The sequence below is a fragment of the Salvelinus alpinus genome, chromosome 29 (genome assembly GCF_045679555.1).
Source record: "Salvelinus alpinus chromosome 29, SLU_Salpinus.1, whole genome shotgun sequence".
Classification (NCBI taxonomy): Eukaryota; Metazoa; Chordata; class Actinopteri; order Salmoniformes; family Salmonidae; genus Salvelinus; species Salvelinus alpinus.
Window position 1 is genome coordinate 17,915,115 of NC_092114.1, and position 22,929 is coordinate 17,938,043.

Here is a 22,929-nt window from a genome sequence, read left to right on the forward strand (position 1 = left end):
GGCCCCTGCCTGTGTTCCCCTATCCTCCCTTACGGCATGGCAGCAGGCCGGAAGTTCCCCCTCTGCCCCTGTTGCCTCCCGAGCGCACACACACACTCACACACGCAGCACACACTCACACACACACGCAGTGTGAGAGAGGGAGCCATGCATGCAGCACTCGTAACGTGTGTTATGCAAGGGTTAGGGAGACACACACACACACTGGGCTCCTCCCATGCCTCGCTCCACCAACTTCATCAGGTATTCATTCAAAAAACACACATGCCAGCTGGCAGGCTGCCCAGACTACACTCACGAAGAGAGGGAGGGAGAGAGGGAGACGGGGAGGGAGAGAGGGAGACGGGAAGGGAGAGAGGGAGACGGGAAGGGAGAGAGGGAGACGGGGAGGGAGAGAGGGAGACAGGAAGGGAGAGAGGGAGACGGGGAGAGAAGGAGGGAGACGGGGAGGGAGATGGGGAGACCGGGAGGGAGAGAGGGAGACTGGGAGGGAGAGAGGCAGACGGGGAGGGAGATGGGGAGAGTGGGAGAGAAGGAGACGGGGAGGGAAAGAGGGAGCCGGGGAGAAAGGGAGGGAGAGAGGGAGACGGGAAGGGATAGAGGGAGAGAGGGAGAGAAGGAGAAGGGGAGGGAGGGAGACGGGGAGAAAGGGAGGGAGAGAGGGAGACGGGGAGGGAGAGAGGGAGACGGGGAGGGAGAGAAGGAGAAGGGGAGGGAGGGAGGGAAGGAAGTTTAGGAAAAAGAGAGCAATAGAGATTAAAGAGAGAGAGTATGAGAAAGAGAGGGATACACACAACAACTCACTCACTCACACAGTGAAATAGTATTACACACACACCTCCCTCCCATACAAACCTACACACACACCTCCCTCCCATACACACCTACACACACACCTCCCTCCCATACACACCTACACACACAGCTCCCTCCCATACACACCTACACATACACCTCCCTCCCATACACACCTACACACACACCTCCCTCCCATACACACCTACACACACAGCTCCCTCCCATACACACCTACACACACACCTCCCTCCCATACACACCTACACACACACACCTCCCTCCCATACACACCTACACACACACCTCCCTCCCATACACATCTACACACACAGCTCCCTCCCATACACACCTACACACACACCTCCCTCCCATACACACCTACACACACACCTCCCTCCCATACACACCTACACACACACCTCCCTCCCATAAACACCTACACACACCTCCCTCCCAAACACACCTACACACACACCTCCCTCCCATAAACCCCATACACACCTCCCTCCCATACACACCTACACACACACCTCCCTCCCATACACACCTACACACACACCTCCCTCCCATACACACCTACACACACACCTCCCTCCCATACACACACACCTCCCTCCCATACACACCTACACACACACCTCCCTCCCATACACACCTACACACACACCTCCCTCCCATACACACCTACACACACACCTCCCTCCCATACACACCTACACACACACCTCCCTCCCATACACACCTACACACACACCTCCCTCCCATACACACCAACACACACACCTCCATATCCAAACTACCAACACTCACACAAACTCACAGGTATTGTTTTGTAATTGTATCTATTATGAGGTCCCCATTAGTTCCTGCCAGGCAGTGAAATACAATTAAAAACATGACATTACATTTCACAACATATTTCACAACACATTAAGTGTGTTCCCCCCAGGCCACTACCACATATCTACAATACTAAATCCATGTGTACGTGTGTGTATAGTGTGTATGTTATCGTGTGTGTATGCGTGTGTGTGTGTGTGTGTGTGTGTATGTATGTGTGTGTGTGTGTGTGTGTGTGTGTGTGTGTGTGTGTGTGTGTGTGTGTGTGTGTGTGTGTGTGTGTGTGTGTGTGTGTGTGTGTGTGTGTGTGTGTGTGTGTGTGTGTGTGTGTCTTCACAGTCCCCTCTGTTCCATAAGGTGTATTTGTATCTGTTTTTTAAAATCTGAATTTACTGCTTGCATGATTCAAATCAAATCAAATGTTTTTGGTCACATACACATGGTTAGCAGATGTTATTGGTCACATGCACATGTTTAGCAGATGTTATTGGTCACATACACATGGTTAAAAGATGTTATTGGTCACATACACATGGTTAACAGATGTTATTGGTCACATACACATGGTTAGCAGATGTTATTGGTCACATACACATGGTTAGCAGATGTTATTGGTCACATACACATGGTTAGCAGATGTTATTGGTCACATACACATGGTTAGCAGATGTTAATGGTCACATACACATGGTTAGCAGATGTTATTGGTCACATACACATGTTTAGCAGATGTTATTGGTCACATACACATGTTTTAGCGGGTGTAGCGAAATGCTTGTGTTCCTAGTTCCAACAGCGCAGTAGTATCTAACAAACACAACAATACGCACAATACACACACATCTGAAAGTTAAAGAATGGAATTAAGAAATATATAAATATTAGAACGAGCGATGTCAGAGTGGCACTGACTAAAATACAGTAGAATACAGTATATACATATGAGATGAGTAAAGCAGTATGTAAACATTATTAAAGTGACCAGTGATTCCATGTCTATGTATATAGGGCAGCAGCCTCTAAGGTGCAGGGTTGAGTAACTGTGTGGTAACCGGCTAGTGACAGTGACTAAGTTCAGGGCAGGGTCCTGGGTGGAGGACGGCTAGTGACGGTGACTAAGTTCAGGGCAGGGTCCTGGGTGGAGGACGGCTAGTGACAGTGACTAAGTTCAGGGCAGGGTCCTGGGTGGAGGACGGCTAGTGACAGTGACTAAGTTCAGGGCAGGGTCCTGGGTGGAGGACGGCTAGTGACAGTGACTAAGTTCAGGGCAGGGTCCTGGGTGGAGGACGGCTAGTGACAGTGACTAAGTTCAGGGCAGGGTCCTGGGTGGAGGACGGCTAGTGACAGTGACTAAGTTCAGGGCAGGGTCCTGGGTGGAGGACGGCTAGTGACAGTGACTAAGTTCAGGGCAGGGTCCTGGGTGGAGGACGGCTAGTGACAGTGACTAAGTTCAGGGCAGGGTCCTGGGTGGAGGACGGCTAGTGACAGTGACTAAGTTCAGGGCAGGGTCCTGGGTGGAGGACGGCTAGTGACAGTGACTAAGTTCAGGGCAGGGTCCTGGGTGGAGGACGGCTAGTGACAGTGACTAAGTTCAGGGCAGGGTCCTGGGTGGAGGACGGCTAGTGACAGTGACTAAGTTCAGGGCAGGGTCCTGGGTGGAGGACGGCTAGTGACAGTGACTAAGTTCAGGGCAGGGTCCTGGGTGGAGGACGGCTAGTGACAGTGACTAAGTTCAGGGCAGGGTCCTGGGTGGAGGACGGCTAGTGACAGTGACTAAGTTCAGGGCAGGGTCCTGGGTGGAGGACGGCTAGTGACAGTGACTAAGTTCAGGGCAGGGTCCTGGGTGGAGGACGGCTAGTGACAGTGACTAAGTTCAGGGCAGGGTCCTGGGTGGAGGACGGCTAGTGACAGTGACTAAGTTCAGGGCAGGGTCCTGGGTGGAGGACGGCTAGTGACAGTGACTAAGTTCAGGGCAGGGTCCTGGGTGGAGGACGGCTAGTGACAGTGACTAAGTTCAGGGCAGGGTCCTGGGTGGAGGACGGCTAGTGACAGTGACTAAGTTCAGGGCAGGGTCCTGGGTGGAGGACGGCTAGTGACAGTGACTAAGTTCAGGGCAGGGTCCTGGGTGGAGGACGGCTAGTGACAGTGACTAAGTTCAGGGCAGGGTCCTGGGTGGAGGACGGCTAGTGACAGTGACTAAGTTCAGGGCAGGGTCCTGGGTGGAGGACGGCTAGTGACAGTGACTAAGTTCAGGGCAGGGTCCTGGGTGGAGGACGGCTAGTGACAGTGACTAAGTTCAGGGCAGGGTCCTGGGTGGAGGACGGCTAGTGACAGTGACTAAGTTCAGGGCAGGGTCCTGGGTGGAGGACGGCTAGTGACAGTGACTAAGTTCAGGGCAGGGTCCTGGGTGGAGGACGGCTAGTGACAGTGACTAAGTTCAGGGTCCTGGGTGGAGGACGGCTAGTGACAGTGACTAAGTTCAGGGTCCTGGGTGGAGGACGGCTAGTGACGGTGACTAAGTTCAGGGTCCTGGGTGGAGGACGGCTAGTGACAGTGACTAAGTTCAGGGTCCTGGGTGGAGGACGGCTAGTGACGGTGACTAAGTTCAGGGTCCTGGGTGGAGGACGGCTAGTGACAGTGACTAAGTTCAGGGCAGGGTCCTGGGTGGAGGACGGCTAGTGACAGTGACTAAGTTCAGGGCAGGGTCCTGGGTGGAGGACGGCTAGTGACAGTGACTAAGTTCAGGGTCCTGGGTGGAGGACGGCTAGTGACAGTGACTAAGTTCAGGGCAGGGTCCTGGGTGGAGGACGGCTAGTGACAGTGACTAAGTTCAGGGCAGGGTCCTGGGTGGAGGACGGCTAGTGACAGTGACTAAGTTCAGGGCAGGGTCCTGGGTGGAGGACGGCTAGTGACAGTGACTAAGTTCAGGGCAGGGTCCTGGGTGGAGGACGGCTAGTGACAGTGACTAAGTTCAGGGTCCTGGGTGGAGGACGGCTAGTGACAGTGACTAAGTTCAGGGCAGGGTCCTGGGTGGAGGACGGCTAGTGACAGTGACTAAGTTCAGGGCAGGGTCCTGGGTGGAGGACGGCTAGTGACGTCTGTTTAGCAGTCTGAGGGCCTTGAGATGGAAGCTGTTTTTCAGTCTCTTGGTCCCAGCTTTGATGCACCTGTACTGACCTCACCTTCTGGGTGATAGCGGGGTGAACAGGCCATGGCTCGGGTTGCTGTTGTCTTTGATGATCTTTTTGGCTGTGACATCGGGTGCTGTAGTTTGCCCCCGGTGATACATTGTGCAGACCGCACCACCTTCTGGAGAGCCCTGCGGTTGCGGGCGGTGCAGTTGCCGTACCAGGCGGTGATACAGCCCGACAGGATGCTCTCAATGGTGCATCTGTAAAAGTTTGTGAGGGTCTTAGGTGCCAAAACAAATTTCTTCAGCCTCCACCGGTTGAAGAGGCGCTGGTTCATCTCCTTCACCACACTCTCTGTGTGGGTGGACCATTTCAGACTGTCAGTGAATAGATTTTTTTTCACCTTCTCCACTACTGTCCCATTGATGTGGATGGGGGTGTGCTCCCTCTGCTGTCTCCTGAAGTCCACAATCAACTCCTTTGTTTTGTTGACGTTGAGGGAGAGGTTATTTTCCTGGCACCACTTCGCCAGGGCTCTATGTAGTACTGTGCGCCTCCCATAGTCTGCTCTGGACTTGGGGACTGTGAAGAGACCTCTGGTGGCATGTCTTGTGGGGTATGCAAGGGTGTCTGAGCTGTGTGCCAGTAGTTTAGACAGACCTCTGGTGGCATGTCTTGTGGGGTATGCTGGGTGTCTGAGCTGTGTGCCAGTAGTTTAGACAGACAGCTCAGTGCATTCAACATGTCAACACTTCTTTAAATAAACAAGTAGTGACGAAGTCAGTCTGTCCTCTGAGCAGGAGAGATTGACATGCATATTACTATCCATGTACATTTAAGTGCCAGGCGTGCTGCCCTGTTCTGGGTCAATTGTAATTTTCCTAAGTCCCTCTCTGGTAAAATGTTATGAAACCATATCAATTACTACAGCTATTACTACTGCAGAGATAAACCACTGTGATCAGATCAGTGCACCGTCCCTCCTTCACCACTATATGTCAGAGGGCCATCTCTCTCCTCCCTACACTAGATGTCAGAGGGCCATCTCTCTCCTCCCTACACTAGAGGTCACAGGGCCATCTCTCTCCTCCCTACACTAGATGTCAGAGGGCCAACTCTCTCCTCCCTACACTAGAGGTCAGAGGGCCATCTCTCTCCTCCCTACACTAGATGTCAGAGGGCCATCTCTCTCCTCCCTACACTATATGTCAGAGGGCCATCTCTCTCCTCCCTACACTAGATGTCAGAGGGCCATCTCTCTCCTCCCTACACTAGATGTCAGATGGCCATCTCTCTCCTCCCTACACTAGAGGTCAGAGGGCCATCTCTCTCCTCCCTACACTAGAGGTCAGAGGGCCATCTCTCTCCTCCCTACACTATATGTCAGAGGGCCATCTCTCTCCTCCCTACACTAGATGTCAGAGGGCCATCTCTCTCCTCCCTACACTAGATGTCAGATGGCCATCTCTCTCCTCCCTACACTAGAGGTCAGAGGGCCATCTCTCTCCTCCCTACACTAGAGGTCTGAGGGCCATCTCTCTCCTCCCTACACTAGATGTCAGAGGGCCATCTCTCTCCTCCCTACACTAGAGGTCAGAGGGCCATCTCTCTCCTCCCCACACTATATGTCAGAGGGCCATCTCTCTCCTCCCTACACTAGAGGTCAGAGGGCCATCTCTCTCCTCCCTACACTAGATATCAGAGGGCCATCTCTCTCCTCCCTACACTAGAGCTCAGAGGGCCATCTCTCTCCTCCCTACACTAGAGGTCAGAGGGCCATCTCTCTCCTCCCTACACTAGAGGTCAGAGGGCCATCTCTCTCCTCCCTACACTAGATGTCAGAGGGCCATCTCTCTCCTCCCTACACTAGAGCTCAGAGGGCCATCTCTCTCCTCCCTACACTAGAGCTCAGAGGGCCATCTCTCTCCTCCCTACACTAGATGTCAGAGGGCCATCTCTCTCCTCCCTACACTAGAGCTCAGAGGGCCATCTCTCTCCTCCCTACACTAGAGGTCAGAGGGCCATCTCTCTCCTCCCTACACTAGAGCTCAGAGGGCCATCTCTCTCCTCCCTACACTATATGTCAGAGGGCCATCTCTCTCCTCCCTACACTAGAGCTCAGAGGGCCATCTCTCTCCTCCCTACACTATATGTCAGAGGGCCATCTCTCTCCTCCCTACACTAGATGTCAGAGGGCCATCTCTCTCCTCCCTACACTAGAGGTCAGAGGGCCATCTCTCTCCTCCCTACACTATATGTCAGAGGGCCATCTCTCTCCTCCCTACACTAGAGGTCAGAGGGCCATCTCTCTCCTCCCTACACTAGAGGTCAGAGGGCCATCTCTCTCCTCCCTACACTAGAGGTCAGAGGGCCATCTCTCTCCTCCCTACACTAGATGTCAGAGGGCCAACTCTCTCCTCCCTACACTAGATGTCAGAGGGCCATCTCTCTCCTCCCTACACTAGAGGTCAGAGGGCCATCTCTCTCCTCCCTACACTAGAGCTCAGAGGGCCATCTCTCTCCTCCCTACACTATATGTCAGAGGGCCATCTCTCTCCTCCCTACACTATATGTCAGAGGGCCATCTCTCTCCTCCCTACACTAGAGGTCAGAGGGCCATCTCTCTCCTCCCTACACTAGATGTCAGAGGGCCATCTCTCTCCTCCCTACACTAGAGCTCAGAGGGCCATCTCTCTCCTCCCAACACTAGAGGTCAGAGGGCCATCTCTCTCCTCCCTACACTATATGTCAGAGGGCCATCTCTCTCCTCCCTACACTATATGTCAGAGGGCCATCTCTCTCCTCCCTACACTAGAGGTCAGAGGGCCATCTCTCTCCTCCCTACACTAGAGCCCAGAGGGCCATCTCTCTCCTCCCTACACTAGAGCCCAGAGGGCCATCTCTCTCCTCCCTACACTAGAGGTCAGAGGGCCATCTCTCTCCTCCCTACACTAGAGGTCAGATGGCCATCTCTCTCCTCCCTACACTAGAGGTCAGATGGCCATCTCTCTCCTCCCTACACTAGGGGTCAGATGGCCATCTCTCTCCTCCCTACACTAGATGTCAGAGGGCCATCTCTCTCCTCCCTACACTAGAGGTCAGATGGCCATCTCTCTCCTCCCTACACTAGATGTCAGAGGGCCATCTCTCTCCTCCCTACACTAGATGTCAGAGGGCCATCTCTCTCCTCCCTACACTAGAGGTCAGAGGGCCATCTCTCTCCTCCCTACACTATATGTCAGAGGGCCATCTCTCTCCTCCCTACACTATATGTCAGAGGGCCATCTCTCTCCTCCCTACACTAGAGGTCAGAGGGCCATCTCTCTCCTCCCTACACTATATGTCAGAGGGCCATCTCTCTCCTCCCTACACTAGAGGTCAGAGGGCCATCTCTCTCCTCCCTACACTAGATATCAGAGGGCCATCTCTCTCCTCCCTACACTAGAGGTCAGAGGGCCATCTCTCTCCTCCCTACACTAGAGGTCAGAGGGCCATCTCTCTCCTCCCTACACTAGATGTCAGAGGGCCATCTCTCTCCTCCCTACACTAGAGCTCAGAGGGCCATCTCTCTCCTCCCTACACTAGAGCTCAGAGGGCCATCTCTCTCCTCCCTACACTAGATGTCAGAGGGCCATCTCTCTCCTCCCTACACTAGAGCTCAGAGGGCCATCTCTCTCCTCCCTACACTAGAGGTCAGAGGGCCATCTCTCTCCTCCCTACACTAGAGCTCAGAGGGCCATCTCTCTCCTCCCTACACTATATGTCAGAGGGCCATCTCTCTCCTCCCTACACTAGAGCTCAGAGGGCCATCTCTCTCCTCCCTACACTATATGTCAGAGGGCCATCTCTCTCCTCCCTACACTAGATGTCAGAGGGCCATCTCTCTCCTCCCTACACTAGAGGTCAGAGGGCCATCTCTCTCCTCCCTACACTATATGTCAGAGGGCCATCTCTCTCCTCCCTACACTAGAGGTCAGAGGGCCATCTCTCTCCTCCCTACACTAGAGGTCAGAGGGCCATCTCTCTCCTCCCTACACTAGAGGTCAGAGGGCCATCTCTCTCCTCCCTACACTAGATGTCAGAGGGCCAACTCTCTCCTCCCTACACTAGATGTCAGAGGGCCATCGCTCTCCTCCCTACACTAGAGGTCAGAGGGCCATCTCTCTCCTCCCTACACTAGAGCTCAGAGGGCCATCTCTCTCCTCCCTACACTATATGTCAGAGGGCCATCTCTCTCCTCCCTACACTATATGTCAGAGGGCCATCTCTCTCCTCCCTACACTAGAGGTCAGAGGGCCATCTCTCTCCTCCCTACACTAGATGTCAGAGGGCCATCTCTCTCCTCCCTACACTAGAGCTCAGAGGGCCATCTCTCTCCTCCCAACACTAGAGGTCAGAGGGCCATCTCTCTCCTCCCTACACTATATGTCAGAGGGCCATCTCTCTCCTCCCTACACTATATGTCAGAGGGCCATCTCTCTCCTCCCTACACTAGAGGTCAGAGGGCCATCTCTCTCCTCCCTACACTAGAGCCCAGAGGGCCATCTTTCTCCTCCCTACACTAGAGCCCAGAGGGCCATCTCTCTCCTCCCTACACTAGAGGTCAGAGGGCCATCTCTCTCCTCCCTACACTAGAGGTCAGATGGCCATCTCTCTCCTCCCTACACTAGAGGTCAGATGGCCATCTCTCTCCTCCCTACACTAGGGGTCAGAGGGCCATCTCTCTCCTCCCTACACTAGAGGTCAGATGGCCATCTCTCTCCTCCCTACACTAGATGTCAGAGGGCCATCTCTCTCCTCCCTACACTAGATGTCAGAGGGCCATCTCTCTCCTCCCTACACTAGAGGTCAGAGGGCCATCTCTCTCCTCCCTACACTATATGTCAGAGGGCCATCTCTCTCCTCCCTACACTATATGTCAGAGGGCCATCTCTCTCCTCCCTACACTAGAGGTCAGAGGGCCATCTCTCTCCTCCCTACACTATATGTCAGAGGGCCATCTCTCTCCTCCCTACACTAGAGGCCAGAGGGCCATCTCTCTCCTCCCTACACTAGATGTCAGAGGGCCATCTCTCTCCTCCCTACACTAGAGGTCAGAGGGCCATCTCTCTCCTCCCTACACTATATGTCAGAGGGCCATCTCTCTCCTCCCTACACTAGAGGCCAGAGGGCCATCTCTCTCCTCCCTACACTAGATGTCAGAGGGCCAACTCTCTCCTCCCTACACTAGAGGTCAGAGGGCCATCTCTCTCCTCCCTACACTATATGTCAGAGGGCCATCTCTCTCCTCCCTACACTAGATGTCAGAGGGCCATCTCTCTCCTCCCTACACTAGAGGTCAGAGGGCCATCTCTCTCCTCCCTACACTATATGTCAGAGGGCCATCTCTCTCCTCCCTACACTAGATGTCAGAGGGCCATCTCTCTCCTCCCTACACTAGAGGTCAGAGGGCCATCTCTCTCCTCCCTACACTATATGTCAGAGGGCCATCTCTCTCCTCCCTACACTAGAGGTCAGAGGGCCAACTCTCTCCTCCCTACACTAGAGGTCAGAGGGCCATCTCTCTCCTCCCTACACTATATGTCAGAGGGCCATCTCTCTCCTCCCTACACTAGAGGTCAGAGGGCCAACTCTCTCCTCCCTACACTAGAGGTCAGAGGGCCATCTCTCTCCTCCCTACACTATATGTCAGAGGGCCATCTCTCTCCTCCCTACACTAGAGGTCAGAGGGCCAACTCTCTCCTCCCTACACTAGAGGTCAGAGGGCCATCTCTCTCCTCCCTACACTATATGTCAGAGGGCCATCTCTCTCCTCCCTACACTAGATGTCAGAGGGCCATCTCTCTCCTCCCTACACTAGAGGTCAGAGGGCCATCTCTCTCCTCCCTACACTAGATGTCAGAGGGCCATCTCTCTCCTCCCTACACTAGAGGTCAGAGGGCCATCTCTCTCCTCCCTACACTATATGTCAGAGGGCCATCTCTCTCCTCCCTACACTAGAGGTCAGAGGGCCAACTCTCTCCTCCCTACACTAGAGGTCAGAGGGCCATCTCTCTCCTCCCTACACTATATGTCAGAGGGCCATCTCTCTCCTCCCTGCACTAGATGTCAGAGGGCCATCTCTCTCCTCCCTACACTAGAGGTCAGAGGGCCAACTCTCTCCTCCCTACACTATATGTCAGAGGGCCAACTCTCTCCTCCCTACACTAGATGTCAGAGGGCCAACTCTCTCCTCCCTACACTAGATGTCAGAGGGCCAACTCTCTCCTCCCTACACTATATGTCAGAGGGCCATCTCTCTCCTCCCTACACTAGAGGTCAGAGGGCCATCTCTCTCCTCCCTACACTATATGTCAGAGGGCCAACTCTCTCCTCCCTACACTAGAGGTCAGAGGGCCATCTCTCTCGTCCCTACACTAGATGTCAGAGGGCCATCTCTCTCCTCCCTACACTATATGTCAGAGGGCCATCTCTCTCCTCCCTACACTAGATGTCAGAGGGCCATCTCTCTCCTCCCTACACTATATGTCAGAGGGCCATCTCTCTCCTCCCTACACTATATGTCAGAGGGCCATCTCTCTCCTCCCTACACTAGGGGTCAGAGGGCCATCTCTCTCCTCCCTACACTAGATGTCAGAGGGCCATCTCTCTCCTCCCTACACTATATGTCAGAGGGCCATCTCTCTCCTCCCTACACTAGATGTCAGAGGGCCAACTCTCTCCTCCCTACACTAGATGTCAGAGGGCCATCTCTCTCCTCCCTACACTAGATGTCAGAGGGCCAACTCTCTCCTCCCTACACTATATGTCAGAGGGCCATCTCTCTCCTCCCTAAACTAGATGTCAGAGGGCCAACTCTCTCCTCCCTACACTATATGTCAGAGGGCCATCTCTCTCCTCCCTACACTAGAGGTCAGAGGGCCATCTCTCTCCTCCCTACACTAGATGTCAGAGGGCCAACTCTCTCCTCCCTACACTATATGTCAGAGGGCCATCTCTCTCCTCCCTACACTAGAGGCCAGAGGGCCATCTCTCTCCTCCCTACACTATATGTCAGAGGGCCATCTCTCTCCTCCCTACACTAGAGCTCAGAGGGCCATCTCTCTCCTCCCTACACTAGAGCTCAGAGGGCCATCTCTCTCCTCCCCACAGAAAGCAGCACTACACTACAAGCAGCCAGCAGTGTCACTGTTTTGTTAGCTGACCTAGATAAAGTCGATTTATAAATAAATATGAAATGATCCTTTCTGCAGTGAGGAGAGGAGTATTACAGACACACAGACACTGCTGACGTAGAAAGGCTAACCCACAGAGAACTAAACACAACAACGCTTCCTGTTTGTGTTGGGGTTGACTTCCTGTTAACCTTAACCGCTGATTTAGGGTCAGCTTTGAGTTTAAACCCACTAATGATGCAGTGTAGTATTGGGGTCGGGCAAACTGATCTTAGAACGGTGCCTAAGGGCATCTTCTGCCTCAAGCCTTTCCAGTGGCTGACACAGGCCTACCTCATATGCTACCAGATCAGAGCCCATGTTATCGGTGTGCCCTTACTGTAACGCTGTTCATTCTGACAGCTCTATTTGCAGTAGAGGAAAAGGCATAGTACAGTCGTGGCCAAAAGTTTTGAGAATGACACAAATATTAATTTCCACAAAGTTTGTCTTTAGATATTTTTGTCAGATGTTACTATGGAATACTGAAGTATAATTACAAGCATTTCATAAGTGTCAAAGGCTTTTATTGACAATTACATGATGTTGATGCAAAGAGTCAATATTTGCAGTGTTGACCCTTCTTTTTCAAGTTCTCTGCAATCCGCCCTGGCATGCTGTCAATTAACTTCTGGGCCACATCCTGACTGATGGCAGCCCATTTTTGAATAATCAACGCTTGGAGTTTGTCAGAATTTGTGGGTTTTTGTTTGTCCACCCACCTCTTGAGGAATGACCACAAGTTCTCAATGGGATTAAGGTCTGGGGAGTTTCCTGGCCATGGACCCAAAATATCAATGTTTTGTTCACCGAGCCACTTAATTATCACTTTTGCCTTATGGCAAGGTGCCCTATCATGCTGGAAAAGGCATTGTTCGTCACCAAACTGTTCCTGGATGGTTGGGAGAAGTTGCTCTCGGAGGATGTGTTGGTACCATTCTTTATTCATGGCTGTGTTCTTAGGCAAAATTGTGAGTGAGCCCACTCCCTTGGCTGAGAAGCAACCCCACACATGAATGGTCTCAGGATGCTTTACTGTTGGCATGACACAGGACTGATGGTAGCACTCACCTTGTCTTCTCCGGACAAGCTTTTTCCGGATGCCCCAAACAATCGGAAAGGGGATTCATCAGAGAAAATGACTTTACCCCAGTCCTCAGCAGTCCAATCCCTGTACATTTTGCAGAATATCAGTCTGTCCCTGATGTTTTTCCTGGAGAGAAGTGGCTTCTTTGCTGCCCTTCTTGACACCAGGCCATTCTCCAAAAGTCTTCGCCTCACTGTGTGTGTAGATGCACTCACACCTGCCTGCTGCCATTCCTGAGCAAGCTCTGTACTGGTGGTGCCCCGATCGCGCAGCTGAATCAACTTTAGGAGATGGTCCTGGCGCTTGCTGGACTTTCTTGGGCGCCCTGAAGCCTTCTTCACAACAATTGAACCGCTCTCCTTGAAGTTCTTGATGATCCGATAAATGGTTGATTTAGGTGCAATCTTACTGGCAGCAATATCCTTGCCTGTGAAGCCCTTTTTGTGCAAAGCAATGATGACGGCACGTGTTTCCTTGCAAGTAACCATGGTTGACAGAGGAAGAAGAATGATTTCAAGCACCACCCTCCCTTTTGAAGCTTTCAGTCTGTTATTCGAACTCAATCAGCATGACAGAGTGATCTCCAGCCTTGTCCTCGTCAACACTCACACCCGTGTTAACGAGAGAATCACTGACATGTCAGCTGGTCCTTTTGTAGCAGGGCTGAAATGTTTTTTGGGGATTCAGTTCATTTGCATGGTAAAGAGGGACTTTGCAATTAATTGCATTTCATCTGATCACTCTTCATAACATTCTGGAGTATATGCAAATTGCCATCATACAAACTGAGGCAGCAGACTTTGTGAAAATTAATATTTGTGTCATTCTCAAAACTTTTGGCTACGACTGTACTGTTGTACAAGTCAATCAACTAAGATAAGGACAGATGCCCTCTGTCTTTGGGGGTCGATCTGTTTGAGTGTGTTTGCAGATCTATGGTCAAGAGATCTATAGCGGGGGCTGATCTAGTTAAGTGTATTAACAGATCTACGGTCAACTCAGCTAACAATAACAGCTCCTGCATGGTGAGGAACACTTTCTGTAGCAGCAAATTAGCCACGCTCTGTGTTTCTGGCTCTTTCGGATAATTGAATTTGTTTGTGTTGTTTATTTAGAAGCAGTCACCTGAAAACCCACTCAGATTAAGAGGGGAGGAGAGGAGGAAAGGGGGAGAGGAGGAGAGGAGGTTGGGAGGAGAGGGGAAGAGGTGGAGGGGAGGAGAGGGGGAGAGGGGGAAAGGAAGAGAGGAGGAGAGGAGGAAAGGGGGAAAGGAAGAGAGGGGGAGAGGGGGAGAGGAGGAAAGGGGGAAAGGAAGAGAGGGGGAAAGGAAGAGAGGGGGAGAGGAGGAAAGGGGGAAAGGAAGAGAGGGGGAGAGGAGGAGAGGACGAGAGGGGGAGAGGAGGAGAGGAGGTTGGGAGGAGAGGGGAAGAGGTGGAGGGGAGGAGAGGGGGAGAGGGGGAAAGGAAGAGAGGAGGAGAGGAGGAAAGGGGGAAAGGAAGAGAGGGGGAGAGGGGGAGAGGAGGAAAGGGGGAAAGGAAGAGAGGGGGAAAGGAAGAGAGGGGGAGAGGAGGAAAGGGGGAGAGGTGGAAAGGGGGAGAGGAGGAGAGGACGAGAGGACGAGAGGGGTAGAGGAGGAGAGGAGGTTGGGAGGAGAGGGGAAGAGGTGGAGGGGAGGAGAGAGGGAGAAGAGGGGGCGAGGGGAAGAGGAGAATGGGAGGAGAGGGGGAGAAGAGGGGGAGAGGAGGAAAGGGGGAGAGGAGGGGATAGGTGAGAGTGAGAATGAGAGGAGCAGACAGAGAGAGAATGAGAAGAGCAGATAGATAGGAGCAGACAGAGAGAGAATGAGAGGAGCAGATAGAGATAGACAGAGAGGAGCAGACAGAGAGGAGCAGACAGAGAGAGAATGAGAGAGGAGCAGACAGAGAGAGAATGAGAGAGGAGCAGGCAGAGAGAGAATGAGAGAGGAGCAGACAGAGAGAGAATGAGAGGAGCAGACAGAGAGAGAACGAGAAGAGCAGATAGAGATAGACAGAGAGGAGCAGACAGAGAGGAGCAGACAGAGAGAGAATGAGAGAGGAGCAGACAGAGAGAGAATGAGAGAGGAGCAGGCAGAGAGAGAATGAGAGAGGAGCAGACAGAGATAGAACGAGAGGATCTGTACATGATACAGACATCCCCTCGCATACCGCCCCAACAGATCCACAGATGATGCAATCTCTACTGCAATCCACACTGCCCTTTCACACCTGGACAAAAGGAACACCAATGTGAGAATGCTGTTAATTGACTACAGATCAGCGCTCAACACCATAGTGCCCATGAAGCTCATCACTAAGCTAAGGACCCTGGGACTAAACATCTCCCCCTGCAGCTGGATCCTGGACTTCCTGACGGGCCGCACCCAGGTGGTGAGGGTAGGTAACAACACATCCGCCACGCTGATTCTCAACAAGGGGGCCCCTCAGGGGTGCGTGCTCAGTCCCCTCCTGTACTCCCTGTTCACTCATGACTGCACAGCCAGGCACGACTCCAACACCATCATTAAGTTTGCCGATGACACAACAGTGGTCCACATCACCAACAAACTAACATGGTCCAAGCACACCAAGACAGTCATGAAGAGGGCACGACAAAACCTATTCCCCCTCAGGAGACTGAAAAGATTTGGCATGGGTCCTCAGATCGTCAAAAGGTTCTACAGATGTACCATCGAGAGCATCCTGACTGGTTGCATCCCTCCCTGGTATGGCAACGGCTCAGCCTCCGACCGCAAGGTACTACAGAGGGTAATGTGTATGGCCCAGCACATCACTGGGGCCAAGCTTCCTGCCATCCAGGACCTCTATACCAGGCGGTGTCAGAGGAAGGCCATAACAATTGTCAAATACTCCAGCCATCCTAGTCATAGACTGTTCTCTCTGCTACCGCACGGCAAGCAGTACTGATGCACCAAGTCTAGGTCCAAGAGGCCTCTAAACAGCTACTGCCCCCAAGCCGTAAGACTCCTGAACATCTAATCAAATGGCTACCCAGACTACCCAGACTAATCAAATGGCTACCCCGCACATTGACACTGTACCGGTACCCCCTGTATATAGTCTCCACATTGATTCTGTACCGGTACCCCTTGTATATAGCCTCCACATTGACTCTGTACCGGTACCCCCTGTATATAGCCTCCACATTGACACTGTACCGGTACCCCTTGTATATAGCCTCCACATTGACACTGTACCGGTACCCCTTGTATATAGCCTCCACATTGACACTGTACCGGTACCCCTTGTATATAGCCTCCACATTGACTCTGTACCGGTACCCCTTGTATATAGCCTCCACATTGACTCTGTACTGGTACCCCCTGTATATAGTCTCCACATTGATTCTGTACCGGTACCCCTTGTATATAGCCTCCACATTGACTCTGTACCGGTACCCCCTGTATATAGCCTCCACATTGATTCTGTACCGGTACCCCTTGTATATAGCCTCCACATTGACTCTGTACCGGTACCCCCTGTATATAGCCTCCACATTGACTCTGTACCGGTACCCCCTGTATATAGCCTCCACATTGACTCTGTACCGGTACCCCTTGTATATAGCCTCCACATTGACTCTGTACCGGTACCCCCTGTATATAGCCTCCACATTGACTCTGTACCGGTACCCCCTGTATATAGCCTCCACATTGACTCTGTACCGGTACCCCCTGTATATAGCCTCCACATTGACTCTGTACCGGTACCCCCTGTATATAGCCTCCACATTGATTCTGTACCGGTACCCCCTGTATATAGTCTCAACATTGACTCTGTACTGGTACCCCCTGTTTATAGCCTCGCTATTGTTATTTTACTGCTGCTCTTTAATAATTTGTTACTTAATTTCTTATTTTTTTTAGGTATTTTTCTTAAAACTGCATTGTTGGTTAAGGGCTTGTAAGTAAGCATTTCACTGTCAGGTCTACACCTGTTGTATTCGGTGCATGTGACAAATATAATTTGATTTGATTTGATCTTGGTGTCATTGTACTCCTATGCATGCCTCCTGTAAGACCCTATGACCCGGGATCCGTACACGATACAGACAACACCTTTATATTAAGGTGCACTAAACATGGACTAGGTTCTGTAATAATTTTTTTCACATTCATTTATTCAAGATTGAAAATATTATTATTAATATTAAAGTTTTAGATGTAGCTTATTTGTTTTGACATATTGTTTGGAAGAGAGAGAGAGGTTGAAAAATACTGAAAAAATAATGGTAAAGATGGAGAGAGGAAAAGAGGGTTATGGATAAAGAGTGATAGAGAGAGAGATGGATAAAGAAAGATGGAGCCAGGGAAGAAGATGAAGAGAGATAAAGAGAGACAGAGATTCCTCCTGGGCTGCAGTGTGTGACTGGGAAGAGTGAGTGGGTGCTCTCTGATATATATACAGTGGGGAGAACAAGTATTTGATACACTGCCGATTTTGCAGGTTTTCCTACTTACAAAGCATGTAGAGGTCTGTAATTTTTATCATAGGTACACTTCAACTGTGAGAGACGGAATCTAAAACAAAAATCCAGAAAATCACATTGTATGATTTTTAAGTAAATAATTTGCATTTTATTGCATGACATAAGTATTTGATACATCAGAAAAGCAGAACTTAATATTTGGTACAGAAACCTTTGTGTGCAATTACAGAGATCATACGTTTCCTGTAGTTCTTGACCAGGTTTGCACACACTGCAGCAGGGATTTTGGCCCACTCCTCCATACAGACCTTCTCCAGATCCTTCAGGTTTCGGGGCTGTCGCTGGGCAATACGGACTTTCAGCTCCCTCCAAAGATTTTCTATTGGGTTCAGGTCTGGAGACTGGCTAGGCCACTCCAGGACCTTGAGATGCTTCTTACGGAGCCACTCCTTAGTTGCCCTGGCTGTGTGTTTCGGGTCGTTGTCATGCTGGAAGAACCAGCCACGACCCATCTTCAATGCTCTTACTGAGGGAAGGAGGTTGTTGGCCAAGATCTCGCGATACATGGCCCCATCCATCCTCCCCTCAATACGGTGCAGTCGTCCTGTCCCCTTTGCAGAAAAGCATCCCCAAAGAATGATGTTTCCACCTCCATGCTTCACGGTTGGGATGGTGTTCTTGGGGTTGTACTCATCCTTCTTCTTCCTCCAAACACGGCGAGTGGAGTTTAGACCAAAAAGCTCTATTTTTGTCTCATCAGACCACATGACCTTCTCCCATTCCTCCTCTGGATCATCCAGATGGTCATTGGCAAACTTCAGACGGGCCTGGACATGCGCTGGCTTGAGCAGGGGGATCTTGCGTGCGCTGCAGGATTTTAATCCATGACGGCATGGTGTGTTACTAATGGTTTTCTTTGAGACTGTGGTCCCAGCTCTCTTCAGGTCATTGACCAGGTCCTGCCGTGTAGTTCTGGGCTGATCCCTCACCTTCCTCATGATCATTGATGCCCCACGAGGTGAGATCTTGCATGGAGCCCCAGACCGAGGGTGATTGACCGTCATCTTGAACTTCTTCCATTTTCTAATAATTGCGCCAACAGTTGTTGCCTTCTCACCAAGCTGCTTGCCTATTGTCCTGTAGCCCATCCCAGCCTTGTGCAGGTCTACAATTGTATCCCTGATGTCCTTACACAGCTCTCTGGTCTTGGCCATTGTGGAGAGGTTGGAGTCTGTTTGATTGAGTGTGTGGACAGGTGTCTTTTATACAGGTAACGAGTTCAAACAGGTGCAGTTAATACAGGTAATGAGTGAAGAACAGGAGGGCTTCTTAAAGAAAAACTAACAGGTCTGTGAGAGACGGAATTCTTACTGGTTGGTAGGTGATCAAATACTTATGTCATGCAATAAAATGCAAATTAATTACTTAAAAATCATAAAATGTGATTTTCTGGATTTTTGTTTTAGATTCCGTCTCTCACAGTTGAAGTGTACCTATGATAAAAATTACAGACCTCTACATGCTTTGTAAGTAGGAAAACTTGCAAAATCGGCAGTGTATCAAATACTTGTTCTCCCCACTGTATATAAGCTGGGCAGCGTGTGTCTCCACCCTTTCAGCTGTCTGCTTGGTGACCTGCAACTGACACTCCTCTCCTGCTTGGCAATGAGAAGGAGAGAGGAAACGCAGTTAAGAAAGAACAACTTGAAGAAGGCATGTCCTCCTGGTGGCAGATAGGTGCTGTCAAACTCTCTCTTCCTCGTTTATCTCCCTATGGAGCTAGAGGGGGGCCCTAAGGGCCCATTCTGGGGTCTCCTGAGGGCCTGTGGAAACACACACGGAAAGACACACACACCTCAACACGTACCCACATACAAACACACACACACACACACACACACACACGGAAGGCTGCTCCTCTCATTTTCTCTGTCTGCTCCTCTCTCATTCTCTCTCTGTCTGCTCCTCTCATTCTCTCTCTGTCTGCTCCTCTCGTTCTCTCTCTGTCTGCTCCTCTCTCATTCTCTCTCTGTCTGCTCCTCTCATTCTCTCTCTGTCTGCTCCTCTCGTTCTCTCTCTGTCTGCTCCTCTCTCATTCTCTCTCTGTCTGCTCCTCTCATTCTCTCTCTGTCTGCTCCTCTCATTCTCTCTCTGTCTGCTCCTCTCATTCTCTCTCTGTCTGCTCCTCTCTCATTCTCTCTCTGTCTACTCCTCTCTCATTCTCTCTCTGTCTGCTCCTCTCGTTCTCTCTCTGTCTGCTCCTCTCGTTCTCTCTCTGTCTGCTCCTCTCATTCTCTCTCTGTCTGCTCCTCTCGTTCTCTCTCTGTCTGCTCCTCTCTCATTCTCTCTCTGTCTGCTCCTCTCATTCTCTCTCTGTCTGCTCCTCTCATTCTCTCTCTGTCTGCTCCTCTCATTCTCTCTCTGTCTGCTCCTCTCTCATTCTCTCTCTGTCTACTCCTCTCTCATTCTCTCTCTGTCTGCTCCTCTCGTTCTCTCTCTGTCTGCTCCTCTCGTTCTCTCTCTGTCTGCTCCTCTCGTTCTCTCTCTGTCTGCTCCTCTCGTTCTCTCTCTGTCTGCTCCTCTCTCTGTCTGCTCCTCTCGTTCTCTCTCTGTCTGCTCCTCTCATTCTCTCTCTGTCTGCTCCTCTCGTTCTCTCTCTGTCTGCTCCTCTCTCTGTCTGCTCCTCTCGTTCTCTCTCTGTCTGCTCCTCTCGTTCTCTCTCTGTCTGCTCCTCTCGTTCTCTCTCTGTCTGCTCCTCTCTCATTCTCTCTCTGTCTGCTCCTCTCATTCTCTCTCTGTCTGCTCCTCTCATTCTCTCTCTGTCTGCTCCTCTCGTTCTCTCTCTGTCTGCTCCTCTCTCTGTCTGCTCCTCTCGTTCTCTCTCTGTCTGCTCCTCTCTCTGTCTGCTCCTCTCGTTCTGTCTGCTCCTCTCATTCTCTCTCTGTCTGCTCCTCTCTCATTCTCTCTCTGTCTGCTCCTCTCATTCTCTCTCTGTCTGCTCCTCTCGTTCTCTCTCTGTCTGCTCCTCTCGTTCTCTCTCTGTCTGCTCCTCTCTCATTCTCTCTCTGTCTGCTCCTCTCTCATTCTCTCTCTGTCTGCTCCTCTCTTTTTCTCTCTCTGTCTGCTCCTCTCGTTCTCTCTCTGTCTGTCTCTCATTCTCTCTCTGTCTGTCTCCTCTCGTTCTCTCTCTGTCTGCTCCTCTCTCATTCTCTCTCTGTCTGCTCCTCTCTCATCCTCTCTCTCTGTCTGCTCCTCTCTCATTCTCTCTCTGTCTGCTCCTCTCGTTCTCTCTCTGTCTGCTCCTCTCTCATTCTCTCTCTGTCTACTCCTCTCTCATTCTCTCTCTGTCTGCTCCTCTCTCGTTCTCTCTCTGTCTGCTCCTCTCGTTCTCTCTCTGTCTGCTCTCATTCTCTCTCTGTCTGCTCCTCTCGTTCTCTCTCTGTCTTATCCTCTCGTTCTCTCTCTGTCTGCTCCTCTCATTCTCTCTCTGTCTGCTCCTCTCGTTCTCTCTCTGTCTGCTCCTCTCGTTCTCTCTCTGTCTTATCCTCTCGTTCTCTCTCTGTCTGCTCCTCTCATTCTCTCTCTGTCTGCTCCTCTCATTCTCTCTCTGTCTGCTCCTCTCATTCTCTCTCTGTCTGCTCCTCTCTCATTCTCTCTCTGTCTGCTCCTCTCGTTCTCTCTCTGTCTGCTCTCATTCTCTCTATGTCTGCTCCTCTCTCATTCTCTCTCTGTCTGCTCCTCTCTCATTCTCTCTCTGTCTGCTCCTCTCTGTCTGCTCCTCTCTCATTCTCTCTCTGTCTGCTCCTCTCTGTCTATCTCTGTCTGCTCCTCTCTCTGTCTGCTCCTCTCATTCTCTCTCTGTCTGCTCCTCTCTCTGTCTGCTCCTCTCATTCTCTCTCTGTCTGCTCCTCTCATTCTCTCTCTGTCTGCTCCTCTCGTTCTCTCTCTGTCTTATCCTCTCATTCTCTCTCTGTCTACTCCTCTCTCATTCTCTCTCTGTCTGCTCCTCTCTCATTCTCTCTCTGTCTGCTCCTCTCGTTCTCTCTCTGTCTGCTCTCATTCTCTCTCTGTCTGCTCCTCTCGTTCTCTCTCTGTCTGCTCTCATTCTCTCTCTGTCTGCTCCTCTCGTTCTCTCTCTGTCTTATCCTCTCGTTCTCTCTCTGTCTGCTCCTCTCGTTCTCTCTCTGTCTTATCCTCTCATTCTCTCTCTGTCTACTCATCTCTCATTCTCTCTCTGTCTGCTCCTCTCTCATTCTCTCTCTGTCTGCTCCTCTCGTTCTCTCTCTGTCTGCTCTCATTCTCTCTCTGTCTGCTCCTCTCTCATTCTCTCTCTGTCTGCTCCTCTCATTCTCTCTCTGTCTGCTCCTCTCGTTCTCTCTCTGTCTGCTCCTCTCATTCTCTCTCTGTCTGCTCCTCTCTCATTCTCTCTCTGTCTGCTCCTCTCGTTCTCTTTCTGTCTGCTCTCATTTTCTCTCTGTCTGCTCCTCTCTCATTCTCTCTCTGTCTGCTCCTCTCTCATTCTATCTCTGTCTGCTCCTCTCGTTCTCTCTCTGTCTGCTCCTCTCTGTCTATCTCTGTCTGCTCCTCTCTCATTCTCTCTCTGTCTGCTCCTCTCTGTCTATCTCTGTCTGCTCCTCTCTCTGTCTGCTCCTCTCATTCTCTCTCTGTCTGCTCCTCTCTCTGTCTGCTCCTCTCATTCTCTCTCTGTCTGCTCCTCTCTGTCTATCTCTGTCTGCTCCTCTCTCATTCTCTCTCTGTCTGCTCCTCTCTGTCTATCTCTGTCTGCTCCTCTCTCTGTCTTATCCTCTCATTCTCTCTCTGTCTGCTCTCGTTCTCTCTCTGTCTGCTCCTCTCATTCTCTCTCTGTCTGCTCCTCTCATTCTCTCTCTGTCTGCTCCTCTCATTCTCTCTCTGTCTGCTCCTCTCATTCTCTCTCTGTCTGCTCCTCTCGTTCTCTCTCTGTCTGCTCCTCTCATTCTCTCTCTGTATGCTCCTCTCGTTCTCTCTCTGTCTGCTCCTCTCATTCTCTCTCTGTCTGCTCCTCTCATTCTCTCTCTGTCTGCTCCTCTCTGTCTATCTCTGTCTGCTCCTCTCTCATTCTCTCTCTGTCTGCTCCTCTCTGTCTATCTCTGTCTGCTCCTCTCTCTGTCTTATCCTCTCATTCTCTCTCTGTCTGCTCTCGTTCTCTCTCTGTCTGCTCCTCTCATTCTCTCTCTGTCTGCTCCTCTCATTCTCTCTCTGTCTGCTCCTCTCATTCTCTCTCTGTCTGCTCCTCTCATTCTCTCTCTGTCTGCTCCTCTCGTTCTCTCTCTGTCTGCTCCTCTCATTCTCTCTCTGTCTGCTCCTCTCGTTCTCTCTCTGTCTTATCCTCTCGTTCTCTCTCTGTCTGCTC

General features: G+C 51.3%; 1 protein-coding gene across 2 annotated transcripts in view; it reads right to left on the bottom strand.

The window, feature by feature from the left end:
- The window catches only part of LOC139559192 (ataxin-1-like), a 197,338-nt gene that overhangs the window by 23,112 nt on the left and 151,297 nt on the right, over window positions 1-22,929 (bottom strand). The gene's annotated exons all lie outside the window — the stretch shown is intronic.